This window comes from Ranitomeya imitator, chromosome 10 (genome assembly GCF_032444005.1).
Source record: "Ranitomeya imitator isolate aRanImi1 chromosome 10, aRanImi1.pri, whole genome shotgun sequence".
NCBI lineage: Eukaryota > Metazoa > Chordata > Amphibia > Anura > Dendrobatidae > Ranitomeya > Ranitomeya imitator.
In genome coordinates, this window is record NC_091291.1 from 148719043 (window position 1) to 148730854 (window position 11812).

The 11812-nt window shown below is 54.9% G+C and overlaps 1 protein-coding gene across 2 annotated transcripts in view; it reads right to left on the reverse strand.

Moving 5' to 3' along the window:
- SNX19 (sorting nexin 19) overlaps nt 1–1137 on the reverse strand; it is a 103518-nt gene extending 102381 nt beyond the window's left edge. The window contains exon 1 of one of the 2 annotated variants that reach the window (XM_069741702.1): nt 1059–1137. The gene's annotated coding sequence lies outside the window, so the exon portion shown is untranslated. The remainder of the gene's footprint in view (nt 1–1058) is intronic. The other variant, XM_069741703.1, reaches the window with a different exon arrangement.
- Nucleotides 1138–11812: the final 10675 nt, after the last annotated feature.

The following is an 11812-nucleotide window of genomic DNA, read 5'->3' on the forward strand; positions in this document are numbered from 1 at the left end:
ATACAGCCTCTCTCTCTCTCTACATACAGCCTCTCTCTCTCTCTACATACAGCCTCTCTCTCTCTCTACATACAGCCTCTCTCTCTCTCTACATACAGCCTCTCTCTCTGTCTCTCTACATACAGCCTCTCTCTCTCTCTCTCTACATACAGCCTCTCTCTCTCTCTACATACAGCCTCTCTCTCTCTCTACATACAGCCGCTCTCTCTCTCTCTCTACATACAGCCTCTCTCTCTCTCTCTCTACATACAGCCTCTCTCTCTCTCTACATACAGCCTCTCTCTCTCTCTACATACAGCCTCTCTCTCTCTACATACAGCCTCTCTCTCTCTCTCTCTCTACATACAGCCTCTCTCTCTCTCTACATACAGCCTCTCTCTCTCTACATACAGCCTCTCTCTCTCTCTACATACAGCCTCTCTCTCTCTCTCTCTCTACATACAGCCGCTCTCTCTCTCTCTCTACATACAGCCTCTCTCTCTCTCTCTCTACATACAGCCTCTCTCTCTCTCTACATACAGCCGCTCTCTCTCTCTCTACATACAGCCTCTCTCTCTGTCTCTCTACATACAGCCTCTCTCTCTCTCTCTCTACATACAGCCTCTCTCTCTCTCTACATACAGCCTCTCTCTCTCTCTCTCTACATACAGCCGCTCTCTCTCTCTCTCTACATACAGCCTCTCTCTCTCTCTCTCTACATACAGCCTCTCTCTCTCTCTACATACAGCCGCTCTCTCTCTCTCTACATACAGCCTCTCTCTGCTGTCTCTCTACATACAGCCTCTCTCTCTCTGTCTCTACATACAGCCTCTCTCTCTCTACATACAGCCTCTCTCTCTCTACATACAGCCTCTCTCTCTCTACATACAGCCGCCCTCTCTCTCTACATACAGCCGCTCTCTCTCTCTCTCTACATACAGCCTCTCTCTCTCTCTACATACAGCCTCTCTCTCTCTCTCTCTCTCTCTACATACAGCCTCTCTCTCTCTCTCTCTCTACATACAGCCTCTCTCTCTCTCTCTCTCTACATACAGCCTCTCTCTCTGTCTCCCCGGTACCCGGTGTCTCCGGTGTCTCGCGCTGTCGCAGTCCTGGCAGTGACGTCACAATCCCGGTGATTCTGCTGGATGAAGCTGGGCGCCTCGTGTCCCTATGAGGACAGCGACTCCTGGCGGCCGGAGGGTGGGATTGCATGTGGTCAGTGCAGCCAAATCACAGATACAGGGATCGGCGGTGTGTACAGGGATCGGCGGTGTGTACAGGGATCGGCGGTGTGTACAGGGACTGGCTGTGTGTACAGGGATCGGCGGTGTGTACAGGGATCGGCGGTGTGTACAGGGATCGGCGGTGTGTACATGGATCGGCGGTGTGTACAGGGACCGGCTGTGTGTACAGGGACCGGCTGTGTGTACAGGGACCGGCTGTGTGTACAGGGATCGGCGGTGTGTACAGGGATCGGCTGTGTGTACAGGGATCGGCGGTGTGTACAGGGATCGGCGGTGTGTACAGGGATCGGCGGTGTGTACAGGGATCGGCGGTGTGTACAGGGATCGGCGGTGTGTACAGGGATCGGCTGTGTGTACAGGGATCGGCGGTGTGTACAGGGATCGGCGGTGTGTACAGGGATCGGCGGTGTGTACATGGATCGGCGGTGTGTACAGGGACCGGCTGTGTGTACAGGGACCGGCTGTGTGTACAGGGACCGGCTGTGTGTACAGGGATCGGCGGTGTGTACAGGGATCGGCTGTGTGTACAGGGATCGGCGGTGTGTACAGGGATCGGCGGTGTGTACAGGGATCGGCGGTGTGTACAGGGATCGGCGGTGTGTACAGGGATCGGCGGTGTGTACAGGGATCGGCTGTGTGTACAGGGATCGGCGGTGTGTACAGGGATCGGCGGTGTGTACAGGGATCGGCGGTGTGTACAGGGATCGGCGGTGTGTACAGGGACCGGCGGTGTGTACAGGGACCGGCTGTGTGTACAGGGACCGGCTGTGTGTACAGGGACCGGCTGTGTGTACAGGGACCGGCTGTGTGTACAGGGATCGGCTGTGTGTACAGGGACCGGCTGTGTGTACAGGGACCGGCTGTGTGTACAGGGATCGGCGGTGTGTACAGGGATCGGCGGTGTGTACAGGGACCGGCTGTGTGTACAGGGATCGGCTGTGTGTACAGGGATCGGCTGTGTGTACAGGGATCGGCTGTGTGTACAGGGATCGGCTGTGTGTACAGGGACTGGCGGTGTGTACAGGGATCGGCGGTGTGTACAGGGACTGGCGGTGTGTACAGGGATCGGCGGTGTGTACAGGGATCGGCTGTGTGTACAGGGATCGGCGGTGTGTACAGGGATCGGCGGTGTGTACAGGGACTGGCTGTGTGTACAGGGATCGGCGGTGTGTACAGGGATCGGCTGTGTGTACAGGGATCGGCGGTGTGTACAGGGATCGGCGGTGTGTACAGGGACTGGCTGTGTGTACAGGGATCGGCGGTGTGTACAGGGATCGGCTGTGTGTACAGGGATCGGCGGTGTGTACAGGGATCGGCGGTGTGTACAGGGACCGGCGGTGTGTACAGGGACCGGCTGTGTGTACAGGGACCGGCTGTGTGTACAGGGATCGGCGGTGTGTACAGGGACTGGCTGTGTGTACAGGGATCGGCGGTGTGTACAGGGATCGGCGGTGTGTACAGGGACCGGCGGTGTGTACAGGGACCGGCTGTGTGTACAGGGACCGGCTGTGTGTACAGGGATCGGCGGTGTGTACAGGGATCGGCGGTGTGTACAGGGACTGGCTGTGTGTACAGGGATCGGCGGTGTACAGGGATCGGCGGTGTGTACAGGGACTGGCTGTGTGTACAGGGATCGGCGGTGTGTACAGGGATCGGCGGTGTGTACAGGGATCGGCGGTGTGTACAGGGATCGGCGGTGTGTACAGGGACCGGCTGTGTGTACAGGGACCGGCTGTGTGTACAGGGATCGGCTGTGTGTACAGGGACCGGCTGTGTGTACAGGGACCGGCTGTGTGTACAGGGATCGGCGGTGTGTACAGGGATCGGCGGTGTGTACAGGGACCGGCTGTGTGTACAGGGATCGGCGGTGTGTACAGGGACTGGCTGTGTGTACAGGGATCGGCGGTGTACAGGGATCGGCGGTGTGTACAGGGATCGGCGGTGTGTACAGGGATCGGCGGTGTGTACAGGGATCGGCGGTGTGTACAGGGACCGGCTGTGTGTACAGGGATCGGCGGTGTGTACAGGGATCGGCGGTGTGTACAGGGACCGGCTGTGTGTACAGGGATCGGCGGTGTGTACAGGGATCGGCGGTGTGTACAGGGATCGGCGGTGTACAGGGATCGGCGGTGTGTACAGGGATCGGCGGTGTGTACAGGGATCGGCTGTGTACAGGGATCGGCTGTGTGTACAGGGATCGGCTGTGTGTACAGGGATCGGCGGTGTGTACAGGGATCGGCGGTGTGTACAGGGATCGGCGGTGTGTACAGGGATCGGCTGTGTGTACAGGGATCGGCGGTGTGTACAGGGATCGGCGGTGTGTACAGGGATCGGCGGTGTGTACAGGGATCGGCGGTGTGTACAGGGATCGGCGGTGTGTACAGGGATCGGCGGTGTGTACAGGGATCGGCTGTGTACAGGGATCGGCGGTGTGTACAGGGATCGGCGGTGTGTACAGGGATCGGCGGTGTGTACAGGGATCGGCTGTGTGTACAGGGATCGGCGGTGTGTACAGGGATCGGCGGTGTGTACAGGGATCGGCGGTGTGTACAGGGATCGGCGGTGTGTACAGGGATCGGCTGTGTGTACAGGGATCGGCGGTGTGTACAGGGATCGGCTGTGTACAGGGATCGGCGGTGTGTACAGGGATCGGCGGTGTGTACAGGGATCGGCTGTGTACAGGGATCGGCTGTGTGTACAGGGACCGGCGGTGTGTACAGGGATCGGCTGTGTACAGGGATCGGCTGTGTGTACAGGGATCGGCGGTGTGTACAGGGATCGGCTGTGTGTACAGGGATCGGCGGTGTGTACAGGGATCGGCTGTGTGTACAGGGATCGGCGGTGTGTACAGGGATCGGCTGTGTACAGGGATCGGCGGTGTGTACAGGGATCGGCGGTGTGTACAGGGATCGGCTGTGTGTACAGGGATCGGCTGTGTGTACAGGGACCGGCGGTGTGTACAGGGACCGGCGGTGTGTACAGGGACCGGCGGTGTGTACAGGGACCGGCGGTGTGTACAGGGATCGGCTGTGTGTACAGGGATCGGCGGTGTGTACAGGGATCGGCGGTGTGTACAGGGATCGGCTGTGTGTACAGGGATCGGCGGTGTGTACAGGGATCGGCTGTGTGTACAGGGAACGGCTGTGTGTACAGGGATCGGCTGTGTGTACAGGGATCGGCTGTGTGTACAGGGAACGGCGGTGTGTACAGGGATCGGCTGTGTACAGGGATCGGCGGTGTGTACAGGGACTGGCTGTACAGGGATCGGCTGTGTGTACAGGGATCGGCTGTGTGTACAGGGACTGGCTGTGTGTACAGGGAACGGCTGTGTGTACAGGGATCGGCGGTGTGTACAGGGATCGGCTGTGTCTACAGGGATCGGCGGTGTGTACAGGGATCGGCTGTGTCTACAGGGATCGGCTGTGTGTACAGGGATCGGCTGTGTGTAATGTATGTACACAGTGACTGCACCAGCAGAATAGTGAGTGCAGCTCTGGAGTATAATACAGGAGGTAACTCAGGGTCATTAATTTAATGTATGTACACAGTGACTGCACCAGCAGAATAGTGAGTGCAGCTCTGGAGTATAATACAGGATGTAACTCAGGATCAGTAATGTAATGTATGTACACAGTGACTGCACCAGCAGAATAGTGAGTGCAGCTCTGGGGTATAATACAGGATGTAACTCAGGGTCATTAATGTAATGTATGTACAGTGACTGCACCAGCAGAATAGTGAGTGCAGCTCTGGAGTATAATACAGGAGGTATCTCAGGATCAGTAATGTATGTACACAGTGACTGCACCAGCAGAATAGTGAGTGCAGCTCTGGGGTATAAGACAGGATGTAACCCAGGATCAGTAATGTATGTACACAGTGACTGCACCAGCAGAATAGTGAGTGCAGCTCTGGAGTATAATACAGGATGTAACTCCGGGTCATTAATGTAATGTATGTACACAGTGACTGCCCCAGCAGAATAGTGAGTGCAGCTCTGGAGTATAATACAGGATGTAACTCAGGATCAGTAATGTAATGTATGTACACAGTGACTGCACCAGCAGAATAGTGAGTGCAGCTCTGGAGTATAATACAAGATGTAACTCAGGATCAGTAATGTAATGTATGTACACAGTGACTGCACCAGCAGAATAGTGAGTGCAGCTCTGGGGTATCATACAGGATGTAACTCAGGATCAGTAATGTAATGTATGTACACAGTGACTGCACCAGCAGAATAGTGAGTGCAGCTCTGGGGTATAATATAGGACGTAACTCAGGATCAGTAATGTAATGTATGTACACAGTGACTGCACCAGCAGAATAGTGAGTGCAGCTCTGGAGTATAATACAGGAGGTAACTCAGGCTCAGTAATGTAATGTATGTACACAGTGACTGCACCAGCAGAATAGTGAGTGCAGCTCTGGAGTATAATACAGGAGGTAACTCAGGATCAGTAATGTATGTACACCGTGACTGCACCAGCAGAATAGTGAGTGCAGCTCTGGAGTATAATACAGGATGGAACTCAGGATCAGTAATGTAATGTATGTACACAGTGACTGCACCAGCAGAATAGTGAGTGCAGCTCTGGAGTATAATACAGGAGGTAACTCAGGATCAGTAATGTATGTACACCGTGACTGCACCAGCAGAATAGTGAGTGCAGCTCTGGAGTATAATACAGGATGTAACTCAGGATCAGTAATGTAATGTATGTACACAGTGATTGTACCAGCAGAATAGTGAGTGCAGCTCTGGAGTATAATACAGGATGTAACTCAGGATCAGTAATGTATGTACACAGTGACTGCACCAGCAGAATAGTGAGTGCAGCTCTGGAGGATAATACAGGAGGTATCTTAGGATCAGTAATGTAATGTATGTACACAGTGACTGCACCAGCAGAATAGTGAGTGCAGCTCAGCTGCTGCTCATTGTGTTGATTGTGGGTGCGGTCGCTGCTGAACCTGCTGTGTGCTACTGAGCTCCAGACAACCACCATCTCTCCACCCGGGGACCTGCTCTCTCTCTTACCCAGGGAGGGAGTGGGTTTCCTGGGATGAGTGAGGGAGCCAAGTCCCAGGCTTCTGCTTCCCGGACCAGGCTGGCGGGGGGCAGAAGGAACCAGCAACCAGCCTGCACATCAGAGGATTCGGGGGTGAGACGCTCCACCAGGAGTCGCAGCAATGTGGCTCCTACTCCCCCCAGGTCTGCAGAGACCCAGAGAAGCCGCAAGGCTTCCATGGAGGAGACGCCTGCTAGCGTGCAAGATGGCGGCCCTTCCGGAGGAAAGCTGAGTGCTCATGGAGGTGAGGCCGACCTCACCGAGGAGGGTTGGGCGCTGCAGAGACCCCGGGAGTCTGTGTCCACCTATGCCTCCCGGGTCATGAGCCACCTTCGTGAGTATGAAGATGCTAGCAAGACCTTGAGAAGGCTCCGGGAGGAGCTGCGCTGCACAAGCGCTAAAGCTGCAGGCGCCTCCAGACCCAGGAAGACCCAATTCCAGGCGGAGGTAAAGATTCTGAAGCTTGAAATTAATGACCTGGAGGTAAGAAAAGCATTTATTCGAGAAAAAAGTGGACCATTTAAAGAAAAGCTTATAAATGAAGACAGATTCAGAGAAATGGCTGATAACAGAGAGCAAAGGCAGATGGGGCTGCAGCCTGAGTGCCAGGTGGATGATGATGATGAGGAGGAGGATGACCAGCAGAAAGCTCCACCTGGCAGCCCTCTTAGTCACTCAGAGGCCACGTGCAGCGAGCTCCCTGCTGGACAGGCGACAGTGACATCTCGTCGCAGTTCTGCTGGCTCTGGGGAGGACAGTGACATCGGCCAGGGAGGGGCGCTAATGGCAGAGATCAAGCTGCTGGAGTCCCCAGTGTGCCTTCAGAACTTCCATCTTGGTGATGATTTACCAGAGGAGGCACCTGGGGGCCAGAAGAAAAAGGCAAAGAAAACCACCAAGCCAAAGCTGCAGGAAGCGGTAAGCTATGTATATGCCCCCCTCCCTGTACCCCCTGAGTCGGCTGCAGGGTCAGCTCGCTGTATAAGCCCCGTTGCCCAGCCCAGCCCGGGTTCTGCTGTGGATCCGGTGCAAAGGCGCGGGGAGATTACAGAGCACGGTAATGAGGCGCAGAGCTCCGTCTCTGCTTGTAGTAGCGGGGACGTAGCAGCAGGTGCATCAGCCGAAAGGCTGGACAGTGAGGGCGGCCCGGCGGCGGGCATACGATCAGGCCACGATACTGTGGTCCGCTCCTCAGTGGGAGGGGGGAGCGGCCCGGTGTCGGGAGCAGCTCCGGTAGCCTCGGTGCCCCTGAATACTGTTGCCGCTGATCACTTAGTTGAGGGGCGGCGGCAGTGTGAGGGGGTTACCGGGGCTGGGAGTTCCGGTCTTCCCAAAGTCCTATTTTGTGTTGGTGCCGCTGGTCAACAAGATCCTGATGCTAAGGATCAGCGGTGCCCCACAGCAGCTAAAGATCAACGACGCCTGGTAGCAACCATGAAGCAGCGGAAAATATTAACTAATGATGCGGAGGGCACACAAAAAACCAGGGGTGAGGTCACCTCCAGTTCTGTGGAGGAGACTCAGCCCCTTGTGCCTGATGATGCGTAGGCCAAAGTGTCACCCCCTGTTGTCACTGGTCCAGCAGGAGTGAATGTGGTGGTGGGTATGGATGCAGAAAACTCTTTGTCTAGTGGTGTGGTTGCTGGTTTGGTAGAGGGTGAGGGGGTTATGGAGGTGGGTAATGGTGATGCTGATGGTGTGGATGTGGTCACTGGTCCGGTTGCCCCCCCGGTGGTGGCAGCGCCTGTCAGGAGTTATGCCGCTGTCACCTCCGGGGGAAATAGGGCATCCTCCTCGTCTCCGGGCTCTGGGGACGGCATGTTGCAACGGCGTCTCCTGGAGGCTCTAAAGAGGGGGGAGAGATCACTAATAGTAGAGGGTCGAGAGGTTGATCTATCCTTCTGGATAGAGAGGCATGGCCTCGGGGCCTTCCGAGAGCAAAGAGGGGGGGATACAGTGTGGTCCCTCCCAACAGCCGGGCCGGGTAGTGTGCATAGGAATGTGGTCCGTCTTCAGTGGAGGGGCAATGATGCGTGTCCTCCAAGGTCTAAAGTTGTGGAGCTCCTGCTGAGGATGGGCTTCAGTGCGATTGACATCTACGCCTTGATACATCCCTATTCCACACCTAATTTTGATGTCAGCTTTGTTCGGCCGGAGGGGCTTGAGCTCTTCTGGTCGAACTATGAGTTGACAAAAAATGAGCCCGGCTGGCGAGACTTTGCCGTTCAGGTGGTGTCTCGCCAAAACCAAGTCAAGAAAGTGACCGTGATGACTTGTAACGAGTCACTTTCTTGTTATGACATCATGACGTGGCTTGGCCGGTATGGAGAGGTGGTAGAAATGCCAAAGAAAAACCGTGACGAGTTTGGTATCTGGTCAGGGGCCTGGACGTTTATGGTAAAACTTAAGCGTTCAGGTGGTACGGTTGCCCACATACCATCATCTGCCTTCCTGGGTAGGGATCGTATCCTGGTCTTCTACCAGGGGCAACCGAAGCTCTGTCACAAGTGCGGCGACCCCACACACTTCAGCGCAAACTGCACTGTGCAGAAGTGTGCATTGTGTGGGGATATCGGCCATCTTGCTGCATCTTGTGTGGAGATTAGGTGTCACCTGTGTGGTGAGTTAGGTCACCCATTCAGCCGTTGTCCTCGCTCCTTCGCTAATGCAGTCGTGACCCCGGTGGGAGAAAGCCGTGAGGCTGATTCTGCTGGGGAAGGGACTAGCAGGGGTGAGGGAGCTGAGGGGCCAAGGAAGAAAAGCAATAAAAAGACGCCTGCACAGCTAAGGCGTCTAGACAAGCGCAGACAGGATAGGGAGCTGGGCGAGCCTCGTACTACTGGGGCGGCCCCTGTCCTGGATGCCAGTCTTGCTGCTGAGGCCCCGAGGGATGATGAGTTGGATGAGTAGGTCAGGAGGATCCACAGGGAGGAAAGTGCCACTGCCTCAGAGTCCTCCCATTATGAAAGTATGGATGAGGATAATAGGCAGTGGCTAGAGGACAAGCGTAAGCTCAGCACCAAAAAGAAGAGAAAGAAGGGAGATAAAACATCTTCTCCCGCTCTGACCAAGGTACCTAAGGAAGGAAAAACCGACTCCCCTCTGGTTGGTCTTTCTAACCGGTTCCAAGCCCTTGAAAACATCTCTTCCTCTGAGGAGGAAGCTGAGGGTGAGGTTCTGGCTTCGGCGGGGCTCACAGGGGACGCCGAGTCTCCTCCTTCTGGGAATGTAAGATCCTTGGAAGGAGGGACTGGCCCAGAGTCCGGAGACGAGGACGAAAAAAATAAAAAACACGTGGGTATGGATACCTCATTGTCATTAAAGAGGGGGAAGGATTCCTCCTCTGAGGCAGAGGATAAGGGGAGTGGGAAAAAGAAAGCCATCTAACTCAATCACCAGTGATGGCGGTACCCACTCCGTTGACGCTGGCGTCCATTAATGTCGCCAGCATAAAGTCAAATACAGCTAGATTTGCGGCCTTTGATTTTCTCAGCCGGGTTGAAGCTGACATTTTCTTTTTGCAAGAGACCAGGCTGCCAAACATGGCAGATGTGTTTAAAGCTAAGAGGGAGTGGAGACTCGGGTCCTCCTATTGGTCTCTTGCGGCCGAGCCGTATAGCGGAGTGGCGGTCCTTTTTACCGCACCGGTGGAATGCCGACGGGTTATTGAGTTAGAAATGGGGAGGTGCCTGATCTTAGATGTCCTCATGAAGGGACAAGAGCTCCGGCTCATCAACATTTATGGTCCCCAATCTAAGTGGGACCGGAAGTGTCTCTTTATGAGGATCAAGCCCTACCTTTTTACAAGTCGGCAGGTTGTCTTTGGAGGGGACTTCAATGCTGTCACGAGGCCCCGAGATAGAGGAGGTTCCAGAGACAAGCTGACTTATGATAGCGTCGCCCTTAATAGTATAGCTAGTGAGGCTCGCCTGGTGGATGTCCACATTCGGCACACCCCAGGCCACGAGGGGTTCACCTATCATAGAGGTAACTGTAGGTCCAGAATAGATAGGTTTTATTTAAAGGAGGAAGCTGTCTCTTCAGCAGTATCTGTTGTTGAGGTGGAGTTCTCCGACCACTGTTTAATTTTGTTTTCTCTGAATGTTACAGAGACCCTCCGGATGGGAAGAGGCTTTTGGAGGCTCAATTCGTCTCTCTTGGAAGAAGCGGAGATAAGACAGTCCTTTGAGGAATTTCTTCAGAGCCAGGTACCATTACTGGATCTTTGTAGTAGTAAGTCAGAGTGGTGGGAGATGTTTAAGGAAAGGGTGGCGAGATTCTTCCGCCAGCTCTCGAGCCTCAGGAGTCTGAACAGGTACCGTCTGTATCAGGGTCTGAGGAGGAAACTTGTCTCAACTTGTCTCAACTGGAGGTAGCCGCGAGGAGATCTCCAGAGTGAAATCTTTGCTTATGAGGTGTCAGTACGATAGACACGCATCTTTGGTTTTTGAGAGGGATTACGGGAAGTACCGCTCGCCCGACCCTTACAGAAACTGCAGGATGTCAGTGAATAGTAAAGTGGTTACAGGACTGGTCGACACTGCGGGGTCCCTGAGACGATCCAGATCAGGGATCCTGGAGGTTGTCAGATCCTTCTACTCGCACCTCTTGGGGAAGAGGGATCTTGATTGGGATGAGATGTCGGCTTTCCTGGCTGAAGCTGTCCCCGAACCAGGGGTAGACCCCTCTCTTGACGTTTTGACAGAAATGATCAGGGAAGAGGAAGTTCAGTTGGCGATTGAAGGGCTTGCCCCCAAAAAATCGCCTGGTCCAGATGGCTTAACATCTGAATTCTATAAGACCTTTAAGGACGTTTTGGTTCCCCTCTTGACTGAGGTATTCAATGAGTGTCTTTCCTCGGGCACTCTGCCGAAGTCAATGAGGAGGTCTGCTCTGATCATCTTGTCAAAGGGTAAGGACCCGTCTTGCATTGGGAACTGGCGTCCCATAGCGCTTCTCAATGCAGACAGGAAGGTTCTGGCAAAGGTGCTGTTTAATCGGCTGGTGAAATTTGCACCCCGACTCCTTTCGGGGGCCCAGCATTGCTCTGTTCCAGACCTAAGCACATTTAGTGCTGTGCTCAGTGTCCGAGAGGCAGTGGAGCAGGGTAGGGCTGGTCACTGGAAGGGGTACATGCTGTCACTGGACCAGGCAAAAGCGTTTGATCGGGTTAATCATGAGTACCTCTGGTCCGTCCTTCTGAGATATGGCCTGCCCGGGGGGTTTGTTGATTGGCTTAAGACCTTGTACAGTGGGGCAGAGAGTTTCCCGCTTGTGAATGGTTGGATTGGCAGCTCTTTTGAGGTTGGGTCCGGTGTTCGCCAGGGTTGTCCCGTGAGCCAGCTGCTGTACGTGTTTGCGATTGACCCTCTTCTTAGGAGGGTGGAGCGTGGACCGTTGGCCGGGATCGGGATGGACCGGGCAGCACCGGAGGCCACTCTGAGGGTGGTGGCGTATGCCGATGATGTCACTGTGTTTGTTTCCTCTCATGAGGAGGCAGGGTGGCTGATGTCA